The 23,642-nt window shown below is 39.4% G+C and overlaps 1 long non-coding RNA gene across 3 annotated transcripts in view; it reads left to right on the top strand.

Annotated features, from left to right (window-relative positions):
* LOC132667521 (uncharacterized) overlaps positions 1 to 23,642 on the top strand; it is a 516,104-nt gene that overhangs the window by 17,694 nt on the left and 474,768 nt on the right. The window contains exon 4 of one of the 3 annotated variants that reach the window (XR_009605201.3): positions 5,650 to 5,990. The exons of 1 other annotated variant lie outside the window; for it this stretch is intronic. This is a non-coding gene — a long non-coding RNA (uncharacterized LOC132667521). Of the gene's footprint in view, positions 1 to 5,649; positions 22,252 to 23,642 lie in introns of those variants that run through there. One more of the 3 variants, XR_013555729.2, reaches the window with a different exon arrangement.

The following is a 23,642-nucleotide window of genomic DNA, read 5'->3' as shown; positions in this document are numbered from 1 at the left end:
TTTCTGTATTCAGGAATGATGTTTTTTTCCTTAGAAATTCTTCCCACAGTTCAGTTATTTTCTTGTTTATTGCCTGTCTTCTCCACTTAGCCATGAGCTCTATGAGGTCAGGAACCACATGCCTGTGATATTCCTGCAGCTTAACAGAGTCCATGTACACGGTAGGTATTCAACAACTAGTCGTTGAATGAACACGTGTGCCTGGGGGGGTAAATGATGATGAATTGCCATCTTCAGTGTGGCAGGGTAGAAAGACAAAATTGAAAAGGTGGCTTGAGTCCAGATTATAGAAGCCCTCGATAGTATTCTGTAGTAGGGTCACCATCAATAAAGCGTTTTTGAGCAGGGGGCTAATGTCACCTGGCCTGTATTTTAGACAGACGGATTTGGCAAAAAATACAGTAGGTTTGGTTGCAGTAGAAAAATAGCCTTGGGGAGATCAGCATCAAGGAGAGGACTGATGCTAAGGAGGGGGTTTAGGTCCAGAGCGATGTGGTCTAAACACTTTGAAAAGCTAAAGCAGGTAGATGAGAGAAAACTCCTCCATATGGCGGCTAATTCACTTAGAATACACGTTTTGGGTTGGTGGTTAGGGAAAATGGGGTAAAAAGTTATTGCCTGCCCCAGCTCTCCATTGTGAGGGGTTACTTTCAAAGACACAGACTGGTGTAGTTTGGCATCATTTGGTACTTTTGTTTTACGTGGGGTCTTCCGGTCACGTGTTGGGTAAGAAAGTTGAACGGTTGTTTTGTTGTTGTTGTTGTCTTTCAGACCTTCTATATCTTCCAATTCAGAGCCATGTTAATTAGGATGCATTTGATTTTGAAACGCTTTTCTATGGAGTATTGTGGGGGAAGGCAGCCAGGCTGTGTCCCTTTGGGAAAAGTGGTCTCAGTTGGAGGAATAAGATTTTGAATTGGGACTTCGTAGGGTTGGGCCCTGACTCTGTCTTGTACTAGCTGACTACAATTGGACAACTCATTTAGCCACTCAGAGCTCCGTTTTCTGATCTGCAAAAGGCAAAATGAATCATACCCTACCTCACAGTGAATGCTTTAAAACTAAAAGCTACTTCACAAACCCCAGGCACTGGGATTCACAAACACTGTGCATCCCCATCTAGCTGCATGTCAACATTTTGACTTCTGTGTATCCAGAAATTAGTGGAAGGGGATATACAGATAAGAAGAGTAGAAGAGGAAGAAAAGGAGAAAGAGAACACATCAATCAAGCTAGTGTGTCCAGATAATGGGAGACCAGTAGTGCAGGGTTCATGGACTTCACACTTTCATTTACAAATAAAAACACCAGGAAAGTATCAGCCTCAGTCACGAAATTATCAAGTATTCCAATTTATAAAACTTTTTTTCTCCCCTGTAGTGAATGTGTGAGGGTGTGGTGGGTAGGGAAGGAGGGAGAAGGTTTTCCTGTCATGCTGTCACTGCTATTGACAACACTATTATCACTGTAAGGCAGTGGTATCTGAACTCTGTTGGGTCAGGGACTCTTCGGAATCTCTGATGAGAGGGATAGACTCTGGAAGAGTTCCCATGTACAGATTTTTCTCCAATTTTGCTTATAAGCTGTCTAGAGAGGTGGCTATTCATGGACCCCAGGTTAAGAGACCTGGTCGTAAGATAGCAATTGAATTTTCTGTTATTATTTCAACCTGTTTTCTGTTCTGTTTTGTTTTGTTTTAACTTAATTTTCAGTGGGATCATGCCCCTGCTTCATAAGCCATCATAGATGCCTGGCATCATGTTAGGAACTTCCTCAGTCTTTAATTCTTTTAGTGCTTTCAGTAATCCTACTGGGTACTGGGGTTTGTTGTTGTTTATGTAACATTGGCTAAATGACCAAGCCAAATGTTTGGGATTGCTCATGAATGAACCTGGGGAAGTTGAGTATAGATTCTATCAGGAGACCATTAGCTACTTGATGCTTTTACCACAGAGCAAAATGTACCCTTTGGTCAAAGCTGCCCTTTTCTATCAGGAAAGATCCACATAGAGCAAAGGAAGAAATATTATTCATAGAGTACTCTCATTTCTGGAGTATCTTACAATATGGCAGACCACCATTAAACCCAAGGAGTTTGTGTGTGTGTGTGTGTGTGTGTGTGTGTGTGTGTGTGTGTGTATTTTTTTAAAAATACAAAGAATTCTCCTACTCAGATATTCAAGTTGGAAAAACAGCAACAATGAAATGCCTACATTTTACTGAGATCAGACAAATTTTTCCAAGATTTGCTTTTCTAAGTCATTAGAATTTCTATCCATGACCTAGAAGAGATGCAAATATCTATATTTATTCTGGTACCTCTTACAATAATAGATGTTTAACTCCGATAACACCTATAATCAATTCCCAGGAAACAAGCTGTTTCTAGAACATCAAAAAAGTGCACAGGTATTCTTTAAATAAGCTAAGTGTTGAAATGTTAAAATTGAGAGATTCCGTGTTTTTGATTAATGTTGAGATTTGAAGCAACTTTACAGAAGTGCATATAAATGAAAAATCAGATTTATTTGGGTAAGATCAAAGCATTTATCCATAAAGTCCTCCGAGATGCTCAGAGTAAAGGCACTACAGAGACATAAAATATCATTATTATGATTATCATCATCATTAATAGCTAGCCTAGTATGTAATGATTTTCTTCAAGTTGCTTTATTGGTATTATTGGCATTAAGTTTTTGGTCTTGGTTGCAATTAGGGCGTTACAAACTGCTGATTTGTGTTCACTCTGGGAATAAGAAGAAAACAAACCAACCCAGTACCACCAAGCCAGAAAGCCCTCAAGAGGAGCAAGTTTTTCATGCCTCAAGGATACTTTCATATTTATTTCTAAATATACCATTTCCTATAAATTAACATCCCAGAAAGGAAAGTTGGTCATATCAGAGAAAAACAGAAATTATGCTAGATCTCATAAGGCAAGATAACTCTAGGTAGCTATGGGTAATGACCATAGTCCAGGCTGCATTAAATTTGAATTTCAGTGAATCGTTTCAATAGAAATGGCATTATCTTGTTCAAAGTCAGAAAACCCAGTAACTCTGAAATTGGTTTTTTGGAATGGGTCCACATGGTTAGTTAATGTGATTTGATACTATCTGGGTGGTGTTCTGGATAGCAGACTTGCTTTTTCTGCAAAGGAAAACCAGATTCCAAATACTCAAATAGTTCTTTCACTGCATATTGATATTTTGTTCTACTTCCAGTCCTTTGTGGATTGAAACGACAGGGACATTTTGAATGATGACATGTTTAGATAAAGTGATAGTTTCCTTAAAGAATGATTACACCACCAACTGAAACATCCAAGTTGGAAACAAAAAGGAAATGTTCAGCAATATAAAACCCTTAAGGAATATGACTTTTAAAGGAAAATTTTTAGTTACCAAAAAAAAAAAAAAAAAAAAAAGAGGGAGAGAAAGAAATTCTATTAGTTACAAACTGATTAAAAAAAACTATTACAAGAAGAACAAAATAATTACAGAAAATGTTACACATGTTACAATGAGCTCTCTTGTTATCAGGTCTTGGATGGACGCTTTTACTACTTAGAAACTGAATTACAAGTCTTGGCAACTGGAAACCACTAGGGGAAAAAAGAAAACAAAACTCTTGACAAGTGGAGAGTGTTGATAAACTAAAATTTCAAATGAAACAATATTTTGAAGACTCTGGGTGGCTCAGTGGGTTAAGCCTCCAATTCTTGGTTTTGGCTCAGGTCATGATCTCATGGTTCAATGGTTCCAGCGTTGCATCAGGATCTATACTGACACTGCAGGGTCTGCTTAGGACTCTCTCTCTCTTCCTTTCTCTGCTCCTCCCTCTCTCTCTCTCTCTCTCAAAATAAATAAATAAACTTAAAGAATCAAAAAAAAATAAGCAACATTTTAAGGGGGAAAACATCTTTAATTAAATTATTTGATAAAAACTTAAAAATCAACCAACCTCCTACCCCCAAACTCTATCTTGGAAAATAAAGCCAGTTTAATCAAGAGTTGCTCTGATAATTGAAATGTCCAAAAATATAAGGATCATTATTTTAAAGATAAATTTAATGTTCAAGACAGTAGATCTATAAAAGTATTTTTTTTCCAAATTGGAATATTCTGTTTTATTCAGTGTGTACAAATTCTATGAGAACTTTTTTTTTTTTATTTTGTATTTTCACTTCACTGAATTAAACAACGTACATGTATTGTGGGCCAGATAACCTAAACACTGCTGTATAGATTCAGGGTCTCCATTTGGGTTCCTAGTATCAATGCTGAAGGATCATCTAAGGACTTAATATTTAATTCTTTTAAAAAAAATTTTTTTTAATGTTTATTTATTTTTGAGACAGAGACAGAGCATGAGCGGAGGAGGGGAGAGAGAGAGAGGGAGACACAGAATCCAAAGCAGGCTCCAGGCTCTGAGCTGTCAGCACAGAGCCTGATGTGGGGCTTGAACTCACGAGCTGTGAGATCATGACCTGAGCTGAAGTTGGACGCCCAACCGACTGAGCCACCCAGGTGCCCCAATATTTAATTCTTAATGTTCTTTGTCCAGTCTAATGTCCAAACAGCATTTGTGTCAAAGTAGTCATTAAGATGAATTTCATTTGCTAGTTTTTTTAAGTAATCTTTTAAAATTATTTTTTATTTATTTTGAGAGAGAGAGAGAGAGAGAGTATGAGCAGAGGAGGGGCAGAGAGAGAGGGAGAGAGAGAGAATCCCAAGCAGGCTCTGCATCGTTAGCACAGAGCCTGACGTGGGGCTCGAACCCACAAACCCTGAGATCATGACCTGAGCCAAAAGCAAGAGTTGGGTACTTAAACCGACTGACCCACCAAGACATCCCTCTTTATTATTATTATTTTTTTTAAATGTTTATTTATTTTTGAGAGAGACAGAGACAGAATGCAAGTGGGGGAGGGGCAGAGAGAGAGGGAGACACAGAATCTGAAGAAGCTCCAGGCTCCCAGCTGTCAGCACAGAGCCTGATGGGGGGCTCGAACTCACAAGCTGTGAGATCGTGACCTAAGCCGAAGTCCGACACTCAACCGACTGAGCCACCCAGGCGCCCCAAGACATCCCTCTTTTGCCAGCTATGGCATTCTGCCATAATGACAGAAATGTTCTTAAATTAGTCAAGAAATTGAGATTTTGATTGGACACCATAAAAGTGAAATTGAGCACTCGTTGTTACAGAGTAATGAAGAAAATAATAGGAGGTGACTTATTACATAAATAAACTCTTTTGGCTATGTGGAGGCAAAATGATATCATGGAATGCCAGGCAAAAGATGGTTTTACCATAACTGATTAGAGGGAAGAAATGGGAGTTTCGGGCCTTCCCTTGGCAAATAGGACAGACGTTCAAGTGAAAAGAGCAGCAGAGGCAGGCAGCGCCGTATTCATGAGGTTCAGACTGTGAGGAAATGTCCCCTGCGGATCTTTCTTGCTTGTGTTTGACAAGGAAACTTGTAAAAGTTCAGTAGCAATAAATGCAGAAGCAAATGTAAGTGCAAGATTGAAAACTTCATTGATATTATTTCCTCTACTTATTTTATTTTGGCATTCCCTGTTGAATTTTGTTGATAATGGATTAAGGGTAAAGGTAAGTTCATCATCAAAATTTTCCCTTTTGAAGGTGACTATGCAATACTGAAGCTTGAGGAAGACCGATGGGAGTTCAACCTAATTTAGACTTGCTCGGGAACAAACTGTCAAAGTTGTTTGAAGTAAATAAGCAACCTGGATCCCAGCCCCTTCCTTTCCTTCCTTCGTTCCTTTGTTCTTGGCTTCCTCATTCCCCCTCCCTACTTCCCTCCCTTCTTCCCTCTCTCTCCATCTTCCTCTCTCCTCCTGTCTTTTCTTTCTCGCTTTCCCACCCTTTTGTCCTGAAGCAGAGAAGAGCAAGCTAACACCCAGTTGTAAGTTCTGGATAATCAAGATGTTATTCTTCAAACGGAGAGAATTTCTAACACAAAGGTAAACATTCTTTGTCTTTTTCTTTGGGTGTTTAAGTATTAAAAATGATTTGAGTTTCAGGGCATATGGGCCACTTTGTTTTGTTTTGTTTTGTTTTTTCCTACTGATTTACTCAGATTCTGCTCATGTAAAGACTCAGAGAGTTGATATAAAATTAGAATTCGTTGCTCTTCAGGGGCGCCTGGGTGGCTCAGTCGGTTGGGGCATCCGACTTCGGCTCAGGTCATGATCTCGTGGTCCATGAGTTCGGGCCTCGCGTCGGGTTCTGTGCTGACAGTTCTGAGCCTGGAACCTGCTTCAGATTCTGTGTCTCCCTCTCTCTCTTCCCCTCCCCCACTCTCTCTCTCTCTCTTTCAAAAATAAATAAACATTAACGAAAAATAATAAAAAATTAAGTTCAGTTCAGTAAATAATATTTGGGAACAAATACCCCATGCACAAGACACTACCCTAAGTCCTGGGGGTAAAAAGATAAGTTGGATGTTACCTCAGTGCTGGGGGACTTAGAATCCTGTGTGGAACACAAGCAGGGAAACGAGAAGGCGAAAGTATTTTCCAAACTTTCAAACATACATTTGTACATTTTGGGCTAATTTACTATTGTTTTTTTGCTACTTTTCATAAAAGCTTTCTGACATTTTTTTTTTTTACCTAGAGTTTTGAGCTTATGAAAGAGATATTTCTAATTTTCTGATTTCACAATGCAAGAGGAGAGGCATCATTATTATGCATATTTTTTTTTTTTTTTTTTTTTTTTTTTTTTGCAAGATGAAGATATCCTCAGGCTGGGACTAGTGGATGATAGTGAAAGTAAAATAAGTAAAAAGGGAAACACTGGTGAAAGAGGGCTGAACCTCACATAGACACATTAGCGAGTGCTGAATGACAAATGATAACAGTGTTGGGTCGCTTTCAGTGACAGTGGCAGGGGGTCGAAATGAGAAGCCCAGATAGCCATGGGTGGTGTGGGTCATTAAGGAGATTTTCCTGGAGCTTTTTTAAATTTTTGCATTAAAAATAAATACATAAACCCAAATAGTGCAGATTTAAGAGAGAGAGAGAAGCTATAAACCTTAAAATTACATGGTCCTTAATTACTTTGCTTTGGTTTAAAAAAACGCTCAATATTAGTGGAAGGAGGACTATTTAAGTCATGCTTAAGAAAACAGGACACATAACTTAGGAAAACAGCTAGCTATTTGGAGCCAAAAAACAAACAAAACAAACGAACAATCAAAAAAATTACCTTCCTGAGATGTCTCCTTATGCAATAACATGTGAATAAGGGCAAGAATATTTGGGACGTGGGCGGTAGAATGATGGTGGTGAGCCAAGAAAGTCCTCTTTAGACCTGAGTTCATAAAGTACGTCTTGAAGAATGCTGTCATGTATCAAGTATCATGGGGAAGAAGTCTGTGATCAAATAAGTTTGAAGGACATTGGAATAAATAAAGCTAAACAGACTTGTTTACTGTAGGATTTACTTGAGACTTTAATATGCTCATGTGCCCTGTAACCGGTCAGGAGGGGGCTATGGTACCAACGTCCCCAAATGCATTCAACTATGGAATGCTTTTAAAAGGACTCACAGGGGAAAGAGGTCCCTGGGACAGTTTTAGAAAATTCTACGTTACTATTGAGCATGTGGAAAACCGATTTACTGCCCTTTATTTTAAGAGAAAAGAAATGAAGGCAAATTAATTAGCTACTGCGTCTAACATGGAGTTAGGTATGTTATCATGATAGGTACTGTCTCATTTATCGTGATCTTTGTAATGTGTTATTACTCTTCCTCCGCAGTGTACCCTGCCCCCCTTCCCAATTGGTAGATTAGGAAACTGAGGAACTGAGAGGATAAATATAGGGTCCCTGTAAACTGATGAGATTTAAGCAGGGATTAGAATTTACAGTGTTTTTTTTAAGTTTGAATTTTGGAAAACGTGAATTACAACTGAAATGAGTCAAATAAGAAACAGATTGAATCACAGGGTCGATTCAGGATTGCTGAGCACCTAGATGGGAAGGTCTAGCCTCACAGGTGATAGAGAAGATGTGGCCCCTTCTTAGGGACTGAAAATTTGGTGGCAGAGGCAGACCCATGAACAAGTAATTTCAATGCTATACAGCAGGTGATTAAAAGGGGAACACACATCTCTTTGCCTTTGTTCATGGTATTATCTCTCCTCGAAGTACAGTAAACCAGAGCTCTCATCACACCCTTTCACACACATATCAGAGGTTGTAAGATTGAATTCCAATGCGTGTTCCCCGGGGAACATTTTCTAAGCACCTTCCTCCTTCCTACTTTGAATTAATTGTTCTTGTCACTGCGTTCCCATAGCACTTTTCCTTTCCTCCATCAAAGTGTGATTTGGGGTGTATCTGTCTGTTTATCTTCCTTGTAGATTGGGAGCTCGTTGAGGGATGATGTCGTGTTAGACATTCTTATAACCACCACTATCCCAAACAGTGCTTTGCTTGAATATAGCAGGCCCTCAACAAATGTGTTTGTTCATTACTTGGTTGTTTTTGAAGTAGCTTTTTCAAGTTAAGTTTTACCATTGTATAAAACTCATTAATCACCTGAACTATAGCATCAAGAAAATTTTTACAGGCAAAAAAGGATAGAATGTTCTTCCTATATAATTTAATTTATTATTTTATTTTGTATTATTATTATTTTTTTTTTTTACCTCCTTCTGTTTTCTTGTTAAGTCACAGAATATGAGGACAAGTAAGAAGAAATGGGGCATGGACTATCGAGCTCGTTACAAAACCCACAAGAATTCTCATGAACTAATAGTCCAGTTTGATTGCCAAGCAATTTTAGCAATTACAGAGAGAAAACGTAGACTAAAAGGAAGTCCCTTGCAGCATCTTTAGGACCAGTCCTTTTTGAAATCTTGAGTTGTAGACAAGTCCCAGGGAAAAATAAGATCTATTTTAATCAGTAATAATTAAATCAGCAAGAATAAAAATATTTGTTTCAGTCAAATCTTGTCCAGACTTTATGGATTTTGCAAGAGATTTAAATGTATGAAAGGACCTTTTTTTAATCTGTTTATCATTTGAGATTAGTTGATTATTTAAAGGGAAAAAAAGAGTTGAAGCGGGGAATTCTAACAATAATACACATGACTCTTACCTACTTAGGGTGATGGGAAGCCTATTTATTTGGGGTTCATACATGATCAAACCTACCAAATACAAAACAAGTTTAAAAATGTAAACATGTAGCCTCATGGTTTTAGCCTTTCAAAATAGGGGGTATAAACAAGTAGATGTCTCAGGGAAAGTACAGGAATAAATACACACACAACCAATTTTCTTTCAAAGAAAACATTTAGGGACTGGAAAGGTTTGTCAAACCTGTAACCATTTTGGATTTACTCAAGCCAGATTTTAAGTGGAGATAATCTCTGAGAGAATTAGTTAGAGCAGGAGTGAGCACATTTTTTCTGGGAAGAGTCAGCCAGTAGACCCAGGCTTTGTCGACACCACGATCTTTATAGCAAACTATTTAAGTCTGCCATTGCAGGGCAAAAACAGCCATAGATCATGCGTAAATGAATGCACCTGGCTGTATGCAATAAAACTTTATTTACCAGAGCAGGCAGTGGGCCTGATCCAAAGCACCGATACTGCTATGCATCAAGATTCCTTGTGGGAAGTTACTGAATGTAGGGGTAGACATCTATGGTTCTGGATGCCCAGAACAGCAGTCTCCTTCTTCAGAGAAATGCTCACTGCGCACTCACACCATGAGGGAGGAGCTTGGGCTTGTATTCTCTCGTTTGATTGAGAGTCTTCTTTTCCCGAGTCAACTCTTTTCTTTCATTGAGTCAATAAATTTGTATTTGGCCTATGCTGATGGGAGCTGTATTTCTGTTTCTTGCTGCTATAAGGGTCTTGTCCACCCAGATGAGTAGGCACCAACTTCTGGAGCCGGAGATGAGGCTGGAAAGAGCGGGGTGGATAGCAGTTACTTCTTGGGTTAGCTGCACTCCAAGGTGAAGCCCTCAGACATCTTTCTGGGGGAGGTTTCCTGAGGTTGCACAGCTGGTTAAAGCAGGGATTCTCCCCCAGAGAGGTGACTGTAGACGAGGAATCATCTGTCCCTTGTAGATTCCTCCGAAGAGCTTTCCAGGTAATGCCACTCTCGGGGAGCTATCTGGCATGCTTGCCCAATGTATAGACCACAGGTTGTAAACTTGATCACTTCTCCATGCTGTGCTGGAATTTACACTGGCTTGGCTAGTCTCCAAGTGTCATAAACATTCTAATCCCTCTGGAAAGCTTTTGTAAAGAAGAATATTTTGCTTCTCATAGTAATCATTGGTCCTCTTGCACAATCCTGAGCAGCACGGTCTTTGGGAAAATTTCAGCAAAAATGAGCAGGGACCACCTCAGAAGGGCCTGTTTCCTCCTGTCACTTGAATCATGGTCTGCTCCTACCTGCTGTGAGTCCTTCCCATCCTCTCTCCTCTGGCAGGTGTATTTCTATTTAAGGTGAAGTTTTGAGTAATTGCAATTGCTCCATGATTTTAGGGGAAGACTGTGCCTGCCTTATGATGAGGTGGACCCCCAAATAGGATCTTCTTGGTCAACATTCACCCATTCCTAAGTGCACACAGCTCAGCACACTGTGTGTTTATTGAAACGACTCTGTGGTTTGTCAAACTGCAGTTAAGTTGATGTTAACTATTTTACTGGGCACTCCCACTGAAAACAAAAAACTGTGGGCTGATGGCACAGCAGCAAGTGACTAATACCCATCCATCATGAGGGTAACTAAAGGCAAGTCAAAATACAAGCTGGAAAGAGCTCTAATTATTTGTAGGTCTTCCTGTATGATTATTCAAACATGTTCCAGTTAATGAGATCTGTCAGTGCTGATTGGGTTAGTGGTTAAAATAATAAAAAGTTGACCGATCTGCTTCATTGAACCTGAATATGAATTGTGCCAGGCAATAATAGATGGTGATTGGCTAGGTGACGTCCAGTGTGAGTATTAAGATAAGCTTTTTATTTGATCCTTCCAACAATCCTTTGAGGCAGATACGGACCCCATTTTGCACTGAGGAAAACGAAGCCTTCTTGAAAGGTCAGATAACAAGTTTTTGGTCATACCGGTGACAAAGGATACAGCTGGAACCAAACTCTGTGGAAGGACCAGAAGCAATCCTTATTACCTGACAAGAATAGAGGGATCCTCAACTTACTGACCTTTTTGGTGGGGACCAGGGTTATTCTGTCCTCATGAATTTTACATCTTTGCTGAATGCACTTGCAAATACACAATACAGACTGAGAATCCTAATCAATGTTTTATCCTCTAGAGCAGCAGATATTAATCAGGGGCAATTTCCTACACCTCCTCCCTCTCAGGGGCATTTGGAAATGCCTGGAGACATTTCTGGTTGTCACTGCAGGGTGGGAGCTGCTACTGGCATCTTGTGGATAGAGGCCAGGGTGGCCGGTTGCTGCTAAACATCCTACAATGCACAGGACGGTCTTCTCTCAACGAAGAATTAGCTTCCTCAAGTGTCAATAGCACTAGTTTGAGAAACTCTAGTCTAGATGCTCTGGAAACTAATAATTAACCCCTGCAAATATTGAGAATTTAGACAAGCAGTGCTATACATCTCATCTTCGCAGAGAATTTTGTCGTGTCTCCAGCAGCTCTCACTTATCAGCCTCTTTAGTATATGTCTTCAGCAGGGCTGGTCTGGGATGTCGCTGAATATTATAGAAAAGGTAGACTGATATTCAAGTGGTGACCCAATGTTTCAGAGAAGAGAACTTTGGCACCTATGTTCTTTGTTTCTTATTCCACGTCCCTTGGCAGCCATGTTCTTTTTTTTTTTTTTTCATCCCTAAACTGAACACTTTTTCCAAAAGATGGCAACTTCTAAAACTATGCCTCTTCTTTTGAAACACAGCATTTGATTGTTTAAGTGTTCCGTGTAGCCTGCGTTCCAAACACAGGACTTTTCACATTTGTTTCCCATCATTTTTGACAATTAGGCTCCCTTATTTCGATAAACATCTCACTCTTAAAGAGTAGCTCTTAAGTACCATTTCCCATGAACATGCATTTCACATTTTTCTTTGCAAAATGTTTTTCCAAATGTTTAACTCTGTGGGCAAACCTACAGGGTAGACAAAAAACAAAAAAAAAATTAAAAAAGATGTTTTGAGAATTGAAAGGCTTCTCTAAGGTCTTACTGCTAATTCTTTAGTTTCCACATTAAGGAAAGCTCTGAAAATAGTCCTGACTTAACACTGGGGAAACAGCTTCCCTTCAATGCAGGCTAATAACATTCTTGTTAGTAATTATCCAGGCAATAGAATATTCTAAACTATTCCTACACAAACTTGAGTTTGATAGCCTTCCACTATATTAACAGTTTCAGAAATTAAAGAAAAAATAAGAAAAAAGTTAAAATAATTAACTATAAATTTTATTAGAAACAAGTAAACGATGACTGGGGTACCGTTCCCTTTAGCTACTGATAAATTTAATTAAACAACATAATTTCTGAGTCCTGCAAAAATGTGGAAATGGCTGGCTATTTTAATTGTGTTTTAAAGGTCATGTCTGGGATGGCCCCTAGAGAGTATGAAATTACCATTTTAGGGGCACTCCAACATTGGTGTTTGAGAGACTGCTTCTAAAGCAGAAGGGAATTGGTTTACCAAGAGACAAATACCATTGATCCACATGCAGACAATGCAGTCTAACCACCTCATCCTAACATCACCAAGATCAGACGAAATCAGACCTTGAGTCTTTCCCCTTCCTAGGTCTTCACTGTCCCCATCTTAGAGGTGACATTTTATTTATATTCCTTTCCAAAAGAAAGGAATTCCAGCATTCGAAATATTATGTTAACTTGATCTCATTATGAATGTGCACACAGAACAATACTTGCCTAGGGCCTTGCCCCACCCCGAGTTGGCCCTGACAATAACAAACGAAGGAAATGCCTTTAAGCTTTGAAGTTTAGGAGACTGGTTTAGACTGAGCGATAATCTTTGGCCCCATTGCCCTGACAGCTGAGAAACAAGGGTCCTATATTTATGTTGGTTTCCTCGCTAAATCAAGGTTGTAGGTACATGTGTAAGGGTGTGTGTGTCTATGCAATGTACAATAACTATGTGGCTTACCCCCTCCTCCCCTGTCCCTTCTCCTCCCCCTCCCTTCCTCCTTCTCTCCCTTCTCCTCCTCCCCTTCCTCCTTCTTCTTCCATTCCTCCTCCCCCTCCTCATTCCACTTCTTCTCCTCTTCTTCTTTCCCCTTGTTTTTGCTCTTGTTCACGTTCCTCATCCTCTTCCTCTTCTTCTACTTCCGTTCATCGGCAACCAAAATGAGGAGATTTCAAGATAGATCTAATCCTTACCTCCAACACAGTGTGAATTTTATGAAGAGGTATTTTATAGTCTGGATTTCTTGGTTTGTGATTTTATTGGCTTGAACAGCAGGCTGCTCCTCCCTGGAGAAATTAAGTCTTCAGACTTCTGGTTGGCAAAGTCTTTGAGTCCCTCTGCTGTGCTCCCCTTGGGGGATGGAAACGTCTCAGGTTGGTCCACAATGACTTCTCTCACTGAGCAATGTACTACTGTTCCAGGGGAAACTGCCAATTGGCAACCAGACATGAGTGGTCTGGACAATTAGCAGGCTTCTGTTCAGTCCTTGGTCTTATTGACTGCAAGCAAGCATGTCACTTGGATGAGATAGGAATTCAGGCATGTGAAGTAACTGGCCAGGATCCAGTGACAACACCAAAGGTGGCTGGGGGCAGTGTTTTAGTTCCCTACCCCAATCTCCATAACATACCCTCCAAACATACCAAATGCTTAACAATCTAAATCAAAACATTTGCATGCAAAAACAGTGAACTTGTTCTGCATGCAAATTCACGACAAACATGTAGTCCTCCTCTTCCAAAATGGATTTTTGCCCGTAAGCCCTTTTTATATAGTAATTCTGAAGCCACTCAGGACAATAGCTGAGAAGGGAATATTTTCCAGATTAAAAAAGGAAAAAGAATTGTGGTTGTTAAGCTTGTTCACCAGTATCTCCTTAGTCATATTCAGCCTCCTTGGATCATGTAGCTCCTGAACAAAAGTGTTTCCAAGCACAAAAAATCTACAGAAGTCTTACAGTTTTGAGGGTTATAGGAAGCTGAGCAAACACTCTGACTAGAGGCGTCTTGGATAACTAGAAGAGACATTCAGGATTAAACTAGATTATTAACAGATGGTTGGTGAGCATGTAGAAAAAGAAGCCGTGATTGTTGAGAAATTCCATGGATTCATTGAAAACAAATCCTACCAAAGAAATACCATTTCCTATTTAAATGAGCTTCGTGGAGTGGTAGATAGAAAAAAATGCTACAGGTACAGTGTTTTGTTTCAGTAGGACATTTATAGAGTTTGCATTGAGGTGGTTATTGTATAATAAAACAATCATTGGGTTGTCAGAAAACTGATGCAACTCTCCTACTTATCAGTTCTATAAACTTTCATGAGTACATAGCTTTTCTGAAACTACAATTCTTCATCTCTAAAATAAGTACATTTATGTACGTATTTTCAATCTCATTCCAAAATTACTGCCTTCTTGAGAACAAAATTAAGAACCATGGCTTGGGAAAAAAAAAAAAAAAAAGAACTATGACTTGGATGAAACTCCGTTTAGATAGATTCATGGTAAGATTAAAAAAAATTGGGCTTATGTCAATTATACCTCAATTAAAAAATTATAATAATTAGGCTCAAAGACTGTTGGTCAATAGATCCATGTCAACTTTATATAAAGGTCCTACTAGATGCCCCACACAACTCTAAATTCTACCCTTCTCCACATATTATCAATACATGTTGTGGAAATATAGAAGTGATAATTCTAAATGCTTTACATAAGTATGGGAAGACAGTTTCCAATTATAGAATCAAATCATCAAAATATTTTACATCTGTAAAACTAAGCTAAAACACAATACCAGGTTTATTGTGCATAAACGTATTATTATGCACAGACATGATCATAAAAATATAAATTATCAGTAACATTATTACAAGATGGGAGGTGACTATAATAGCAGTTCAAGAAAAAAACACGGAGGGATTTAATTGACTATAAGCCAAATGAGAGAAAAACTCAGACGATTTTTGGCGTTCCTTTCTTCCTCCACTTGTGCAAATATTTCACTTATTTTAATTAAACAAACACTCACTGAATTTTCTCAGTCCCTGACCTTGCAGCACTCACACTTAGTTGGGAGGAATTATGCTACAATGCTATCCATGTTGTAATAAAGATATGCAAAATGGACTATTAGAGCTGAGAAAAGGACATGAGTGAGACTTTTTGCAGATGGATATATGTATGTTTGGGTGTAAATGTACCTATGTAGGTCAATGGAAGCTATAGAGGCAGGTTATGCTGAGTTGGGTCCTGAGGAATTAATTGGAGTTATCTAGTTGGACAACATGGGGAAAGACATCTCAGATAAAGGAGATAATGGCATGAAAGTGCAGGCACATTTTAGAGTATTTAAAGTTTTATATGGTCAAAGCACAGATATGTGTGCTATCTCTAAGGCAGGTTACAAAAAGCTTTTAATATAACAAATGTTTGAACTTCATCTTGTAGGTGATGAGGAAATCATCACAGATTTCAAACTGGTGGCATCACTGGATTTATGTTTGATAAAAACAACTGTACAGGCTCAGTGCTGCACTGACTGAAGTAGGGAAACACGTCAAGAAGTAGGTTAGTCGAGAGTCTTTCTTTGGTTGCAAGGCATAGAAATCGAGCTTGATCTAGTTTGAACATAACAGAGAACTGATTGGATTCTATACCCAAGGGTAGATGTAAACTGGCCTTAACAATGACTCTATAAGAATCAGTGCCCTGAGTGTCGGTTGAATGTTCTATCTCATGGTTTTATTTCTATTTATGTTAGCTTCCTTTTCTCAGAACATTCTTTATTCAGCTTAATCTGTGACTATAGATAGGTGTCTTGCCAGAGAGTTTCAAAAATCTTGTGTAAGGTCTCTGTGGGTTGGGTTTGGGTCATGTGCTCACCCATGGAAAAATCAGTGAGGCCACAGGTTGGGATGCTGACAGTTTTGGGGCTCACCTGCCTATCCAATACCTAGTTTCAACTTCTTATTTGATGACAGAACCCTGAGTCTGTTAGGGGCATAGTGAGCCCAAAATCATGCAACCGATCATTAGTTTAAGCCAAGCATTACAATCTCATTCTGTGTTTTTTTCTTTTTTCTCTTTGCCACTGGAGATATTCTTAAAGCCTACTTCATTCCAATGAGATTCCTGTACTGTAAGAGTTTCTAAAAACCTATTGGCTCTCTTGATGAAAGGGATTGGGCAGGATAGGGATCCATTTTCCTTCTGCTTTTCTTCTTGCCCTTAGAATAGATATAATGCTTTGAGCCGTAGTAGCCAACTAGTGACCACGAATTGCAATGTATGTGGAAATGTCAGGGGAATTGCAAAGACTATAGTTCTTAATTTTTTGAGGCACCGTTGCTAATGTGAGCAACCACCTACCTCCAGCATTCTTATTATGTGAGAAAAACAAACTCTATTTGCTTAAGCTACTATTAAACAATTTTGGTTACTTGCAGCCAGATACCTTTCTACGTGTTACGCAGTCCTTCTAGTCAAATACTGTGGCCATGGAAGTAAGGTCAAGCAAGAAATTGGCAGCAACAATATACGTATACGTATTCAGAACACGTATACAACAGCACGGGACCCATTTACTCCAATGGAGAAAGGGAGTGTATCATGGAAAAGTCGCCGTGGGAATCACTGCAAGTGGGGCAGAAACCCCAATCTGAATTTGCTACAGGGATATTTGGAAGAATGGCTGCCTTAACTCAGCCATAGGATCTGGACAAGGACAGAGGAAATGGGGTTGGAGAGAAAAGGGAGTTTCTGAGAGGCGTGCACAAGGGAAAATCAAAGGGACTTATTGTAGTGTAGGTGTCTAGAGGGTTAGCATTAAAGGACACATGTAAGTAGAGGACAGCGGTGACTAAAAGCCATAAACAGGTGACATTTTCATCAGCAGTGATAGATGCAAAGAATCAAATTCAAAGACTGTTAAACAACCTGCCATCTCTCTCTTTCTTTCATTGTTATCTGTCATCTAGCTAGCTGGATATCAAGTTACTTATCTCTCCACCAAATCTCACTTTTAACAAGAGAGAAGTCATTCACAAAGAAGTGTACATTATTGCAAGAAAAGATAAGTGCAAGATAAATAAAAATTGAAGCAAAGGGAAAGTGAACACAGAACAATACAAGGAACTGTGCACAAAATGTGCCTGACATGAGGTCCTCTACACATGCTTGGGTAGACCAGTAGGAGTAGTTGAATAAGGTATGGTGAGGAGGGATTCATAAATAATGACATGTATTCTATCAGCTAGCTACGATAAGAATCACTTATGATGGACATAATATCCATGTAGTCAAAGTAGACTAGATATCTAGAAGAAGCACCACTATTCCTTATATGCAACCAGGGGGTTTCTCCCAGGCCTCCCCAGAAAGGCTTTCATGCAAATATACTTACTGTAAATCTGGAGACAGATTTTATAGAAGTGTTTCTTATAATATTCCTCAGTATGGGATGATGGCCCAGTATCAAGTGCAGTTCAATATAAGCTGACCTTTGGGTTTGGAGCCGGGTAGGCCAACAGTTCTATGCTACTCTATGATGGTCAAGTATGTCTGAGAAGCTATGTTCAGTCGTGGGACATACTTTATCGAAGAAAATTATCATTTACAAAGAACCCTGTGCATACTATATTTTTTATAGATGCTTGCGGAATTAATAAATGTTTGAATGAACGTTTGTAGGGACAGGGTTATATTTCACTCGTGTAAGAGAGGCTGTTATTTATTTATTTTTTTCCCTCTCCATGCAATTGTATGTCAGTTGTCTACCTTTAGGGTTAAACCATGAGTTCCACATGAGCAGGAATTTTGTCTTGTTTGTCTTTGTAGCCCCAATCATGTCCGGTATAGGAAGGCAGTCAGATAATAGTTTGTTGAAGAAATAAATGACTGAGTAAGCACACCGCAGATTCACACACAGAACTGTGTATGCGAGAGACTGATCTATAATTTTATCTCAGTATAGTTTCATCTCAGGGTAAGTCAGAGACGTAAAATAATCCTAAAGTTTTGAAGCAAGGTATTTGTCATGGAAAAACCACCGGGAAGAAATGTTTAAAGGGCATTTGTGTTTATTCTTGTGGCATAGAGAACTCCCTTCTCTCTGGTGCAGTAAACAGGGCTCAGCAGCCTATCTTCTTTCACTGCCTTTCATACTGTTATTAGGGCAGCTGCGTTGTTGAACTCCAACAAGCTGTCTGCTTGCGTACTGGGGTAGAGGATGTTTATTTGGTGCCGGTGTTAGAGGGGAAGGCGCGCATCCAATTTCCTCGTCACCTTTGATTACTGATCCTCCAGGGGGACGATTTTATGAAAAGTGAGAAAACATTGCATTTTCCAAATGCTTCAATTTCCACATCCTCCAACTTGTTCTCCATCTTTAGAGACAGCACACACTTGTGGTTGAAAGCCTCGGCTCCGGAGCCCCAGGATCAGAGTTCAACTTTTGGCCGCACCACTTATGTATCGTGTGGCACTGGGCCCACTACTTAACCGTTTGTGCCTCAGTGTTTTCATCAGTAAAGGAGAAATAATAATAATACTACCTACATCAAAGAGGTGTTGGGAGGATTAAATAATTCATGCAAAGCAGTTAAAAGTGACTGCCACATAGTACTCAAGAGATGTTAGCTGATATTATTATTGTTCACTGATGCTTTCTGGCTATTGGTTTTTGCCATGTTTCGTATAAAAATATTTATAGTTAAGAATAAAATGAGAATATCGTCACATATCTAGTATGCTCAAAATATTACTAGCCTATACAAGGAATATTAACATTGCCCTCTAAGACCTTATGATCTACTTAATGAGGCAAAGTACAGAACTCACGAGAAATAGGAACACGTACAAATAGGAGTAGGAACATGTACAACAATACAAACACCACCACGTGGTGGTAACTTACCATTTGGCAAATCACGTACATATGTATATGGACAATAGGTTTTATTTTTTCTTCCTCTTTTTTTTAATATGAGATTTATTGTCAGATTGGTTTCCATGCAACACCCAGTGCTCATCCCGACAGGTGCCCTCCTCAGTTGGACAATAGGTTTAAAAAATACATCTTTACTGAATGAATTTGTGAAAAAAGTTGGTAACATTTTTTATTTTGATATTTCTTTATACTATATGCTGGGAGAGGGGGCAACTTAAAAGAAAATGCAAATGTAGGGTGCCTGGGTAGCTTAGTCAGTTAAGTGCCTCACTTCGGCTCAGGTCATGAGCTCACGGTTCATGAGTTCGAGTCCCACGTTGGGCTCTCTGCTGTCAGTACAGAGCCTGCTTCAGATCCTCCCCTCGCCCCTCCCCCACTTTCTCTCTCTCTCTCTCTTTCTCTGTCTCTCTCAAAATAAGTAAACTTAAAAAAGAAAAGAAAATGCAAATATGAAAAGCAGAATAGGCAGAGATCATGGTAGTCCTGAAGTCTCCAAAGGTATGAAAAATTACAGATTATGTGGGCCATTAATAAATGAGTAAAACACAAAGCAGGCTTCTAGCATTTGTGAAGCATTACTCTTGGAAACAGATAGGATGAAAATGTGGTATGAGTTTATGAGGAGTTTATGTATGTATCTGATCCTGGGCCAGGAACAGATTCCAAGCATATCCACAGAGTTGGTCGCACATGTGAATGTCCTGGAAAACCTAGCCATAATTCTATTTCCCCAAGTTGCTCAGCCCCTGACTGAAATGTTCTTGGAAACATAAATATGCAGGAGAAATCAGGACGGCTTATGTGATTGTTTTTTTTACAGAGGAATGTTTTAATCTTTGTAGCAAATAAGGTTAGGATTCCCCAAGATTTGTTCACCATATTCTGATTAAAATTCTAATAATATTAAGAATCATTTACCTCTCCACTAAAGCAATTTAATAGCTCCCAACTTGCACAAAATTACAGTCTGTTTTACACACAAAGGAAACAGAAAGAAAATGGAAAGTACGAGGCATTAAGAGAGTTAAACTGGAAAAGCCTAACCACAAAATTCCAAGTATTTTAATAGATATTCTTGGTTTTCCCTGGGCTTTAAGGAAAATTTGCTACTTTTGCAATTGAAATCACATTGGTTTGTAAAGGCTAGTCTAGTGAGAAACAGAGGTTCATAAAATCTTTAGGTGAGAGGAAGCTTTTGAAATTCCACCTGCACGGAAATCTTTCCCGCTGAAAGTTGTTTACCCAATTTCCTAGCTGAGTCCTTCCAGTGATAAGTACCTTGTTAGTGCACAAGTCAGTTCATTCTATTGTTGAAGACATCAGATGGCAAAAAAAATGTTCTTCCTTATATAATTCAAATGCCATTCACCTTCTCAGCCTCTGAAAATTTGTAAAATTATGTTTCCATTAAAACCCAAATTGTGCTGACTTTGAGTCCCTATGGGCCCTTGTAAGAAATTGAGTTTATGTTCTAGAACACTTCCCAGGGTTGGGTTGGGTTTTGTTTTGTTGTTTGTTTTTTGTTTGTTTGTTTGTTTGTTTGATTCCTCCAGGATGTTGCTTCACATGTGACCTCAGTTCCAGCCCAGTTCTCACACTCTGGTCCTGTTATCAATCTGCCATGCTACTGGCTTGAACCCAGATGGTCCTTATAAGGTGGCCATCTCTCGGCTGGACACAGCTGGCTGTCACTGATGGTTACTAATTTGGGACTACAATTCTTCCTTTGGTTATCCATCCCAGGCGTAGAGCTAAATCTTTATGTAATTCTCTATAGCACCAGCTGTAACTTTCATTAAGATTTATCAAAGACTTGGGATTATTTGCTGTTTGTTTGTCCTTGAAGACTACAAACCATGGAGCTCTCAAAACACACACCCTATATAGTCCCTGGTTTTCTTACGGCAGGCACGATTCACGGTCCAAGCGTCCTGGGGTCCAAGATTCACCAGGCCAAGGAAGAGAAAGACATTTACCCTCACACCGATCTCAGGTCTACATAACTCTATCCCCTAACCTACTTTTTTCTGGGTAATTAACCTTGAGATTCAAGAGCAATTATGTTAATATGTAAAGACCCAATGTCGGTAATTTCCCTGAAGTGTGGGTTTTCCAGTTTCAGGAAATATTAAGTAAAGGCCCTTCTATCAGGAAAGGTTCTTGCAGGAACTAACAGAAAACAACTGTGGTTAACTTAAACAGAAGAGAAATGTGTTGGAAGGAGTGTAGATGGCTCCCGAATTCAAGCTCGGAAGACAGATAGCGACCTGTAGTGGTTAGGCTGAAGAACAGCTCACGTCCAGTCGCAGCTGGGCCAAGAAGGTGGCCCTGGCAGAGCCACCTCTGGACACTTGTGTCAACTGTCACTGCCAGACTCTCTATTCCTTTTACCTTTGGACCTGAAACTAGTGTTGTGTAATAGAAATTTCCACAACAATGAAAGTGTATCTTTACTGTCAACAAGTAGCCACTAGCCACATGTGGCTATTGAGCATTTGAAGTGTATCTGAAGAACTGAATTTTTACCCTTATTTAATTTTTATTAAAATGAATTTAAGGAGCACCTGAGTAGCTCAGTCAGTGAAGCGTCTGACTCTTGATTTCACCTCGGGTCATGATCCCACGATTTGTGAGTTTCAGCCCCACATTGGGCTCTAGGCTGGCAGTGTGGAGCCTGCTTGGGATTCTCTCTCTCTCTCTCTCTCTCTCTCTCTCTATCTCTGCCCCTCCTCCCCCTCAAAATAAATAAATAAACATTTAAAAGTATAGAATAAAATGAATTTAAATAGGCACATGTGACTATTAGTTACCATATTGGATTGCAGAGCTCTAATCTATCAGAGCCTATTGTCTTGGGATTGTCAGTCAAATTTTCCCAGGAGCCACTTTTCCAGGTGCAAAAAGTGCCACTCGTATTTCTACTCCCTGGTTTCTAGATCTCTGTATTTAGCCCATGTGAGAAATGACACAATAGAGGTCAGTATAGAGTACCCTCCCCAAAAGCATTGATCACCAACCACCATACTAGAATGGCTTCAATGGGTCCTTCCATCATTTGTCAAGGCCAGGAGCACCTAGTGATGGGGTAATAATAAGAGTAGTGGATGTGGGGCGCCTGGGTGGCTCAGTTGGTTGAGCGTCTGACTTCGGCTCAGGTCACGATCTCGCGGTTCGTGAGTTCGAGCCCCGCGTCGGGCTCTGGGCTGATGGCTCAGAGCCTGGAGCCTGCTTCCGATTCTGTGTCTCCCTCTTTCTCTGCCCCTCCCCCGTTCATGCTCTGTCTCTCTCTGTCCCAAAAATAAATAAACGTTAAAAAAAATTAAAAAAAAAAAATAAGAGTAGTGGATGGATTCCAGCCCAATGGGTGTCAGTTAAGTGTTCTGACTCCAAAACCAGACTTTCTAGATTAGAATTCTGGCTCCACCATTTACCAGCTCGATGACCTTAAGTAAGTTATTTAACCAAGGTATTTGTGCCTCAGTTTCCTTGTGGATCTGATGAGAGCACCTCACTGTAACAGTAGGTAGGTAAATTTATATAAAGCACTGGAGAGAGCCTGGTACATAGTAAGCTGTCGGTGACTATTGGCTATTATTGTCATCAATGCTACAGACACACAAATGATTTGCAATAAAAGATCCAGTGGATGCTACAAGTCAGTTTTCCTATGAAAGCATGAATGAGTATGTCTACCAAAGTACCATGAGTCAGAATATAAACTCAAAAAGGTAAAGATGCCAAAAGACATTGTGAATTCTGGTAGCCTTCCTCCTAGGGAGCTATATTTACCTCCTTAGATAGTTGAGGATCGAGAGTGCATTGTAAAATATTCCCTTCTAAAAACAAGCAGCAAAATATTTAATGATGCAACTTCTACTCTGTATGGTGAAAGATTAAAAAAAAAAAATTAAAGTCTGCAGATTTAGGGTAGAGAGTGTGGAAACGCACAATGAAGGAAACAATGCCAATGAGACTAATCTGTGCTGACTCCGAGAAAGACATTAGTGGCTTCAGGAATTATTCCTCTCATTACATTGAGGGTTTTTATTTTTATAAAAACAGAAACCAAAAATGCAGAAAAGAGCTCCAGCACTCAGATTAATACATGGAGCATTGCAGCGGTGAAAGAAACTATGCATGCCTTGTGTTTAGACATTTATTTCAGTCTTGAACTCTGCTTAGACCTCACTGTGGGCCTTCAGCAACTAGCATTTGGCAGAATTTTGTCTCAGGCAAGATTTTTCTTTTTCCTTTGCAAAAAGGAAGAAAGAGAAAAAAAAAAAGATTCAATAGTCCTAATCTCTCAAATTTCCTTTCTTTCTAAAAAAGATTTCAAAAAAATAGAAAGGATCTTGCTATACTTTTGTGTGTCTCTAGAAGACATCGTATTATCTAGCCAGCATGATTTTCCATCTGGTTTTTTAAAACGAGGGTTTTATTTTAGTTTTTCACCATGCATGTTATAGGCAGCAAATGAAAGAGTTATACAATA

This window comes from Panthera onca, chromosome B2 (assembly GCF_046562875.1).
Source record: "Panthera onca isolate mPanOnc1 chromosome B2, mPanOnc1 haplotype 2, whole genome shotgun sequence".
NCBI classification, from domain to species: domain Eukaryota; kingdom Metazoa; phylum Chordata; class Mammalia; order Carnivora; family Felidae; genus Panthera; species Panthera onca.
This window is presented reverse-complemented; position numbering and strand designations above follow the sequence as displayed.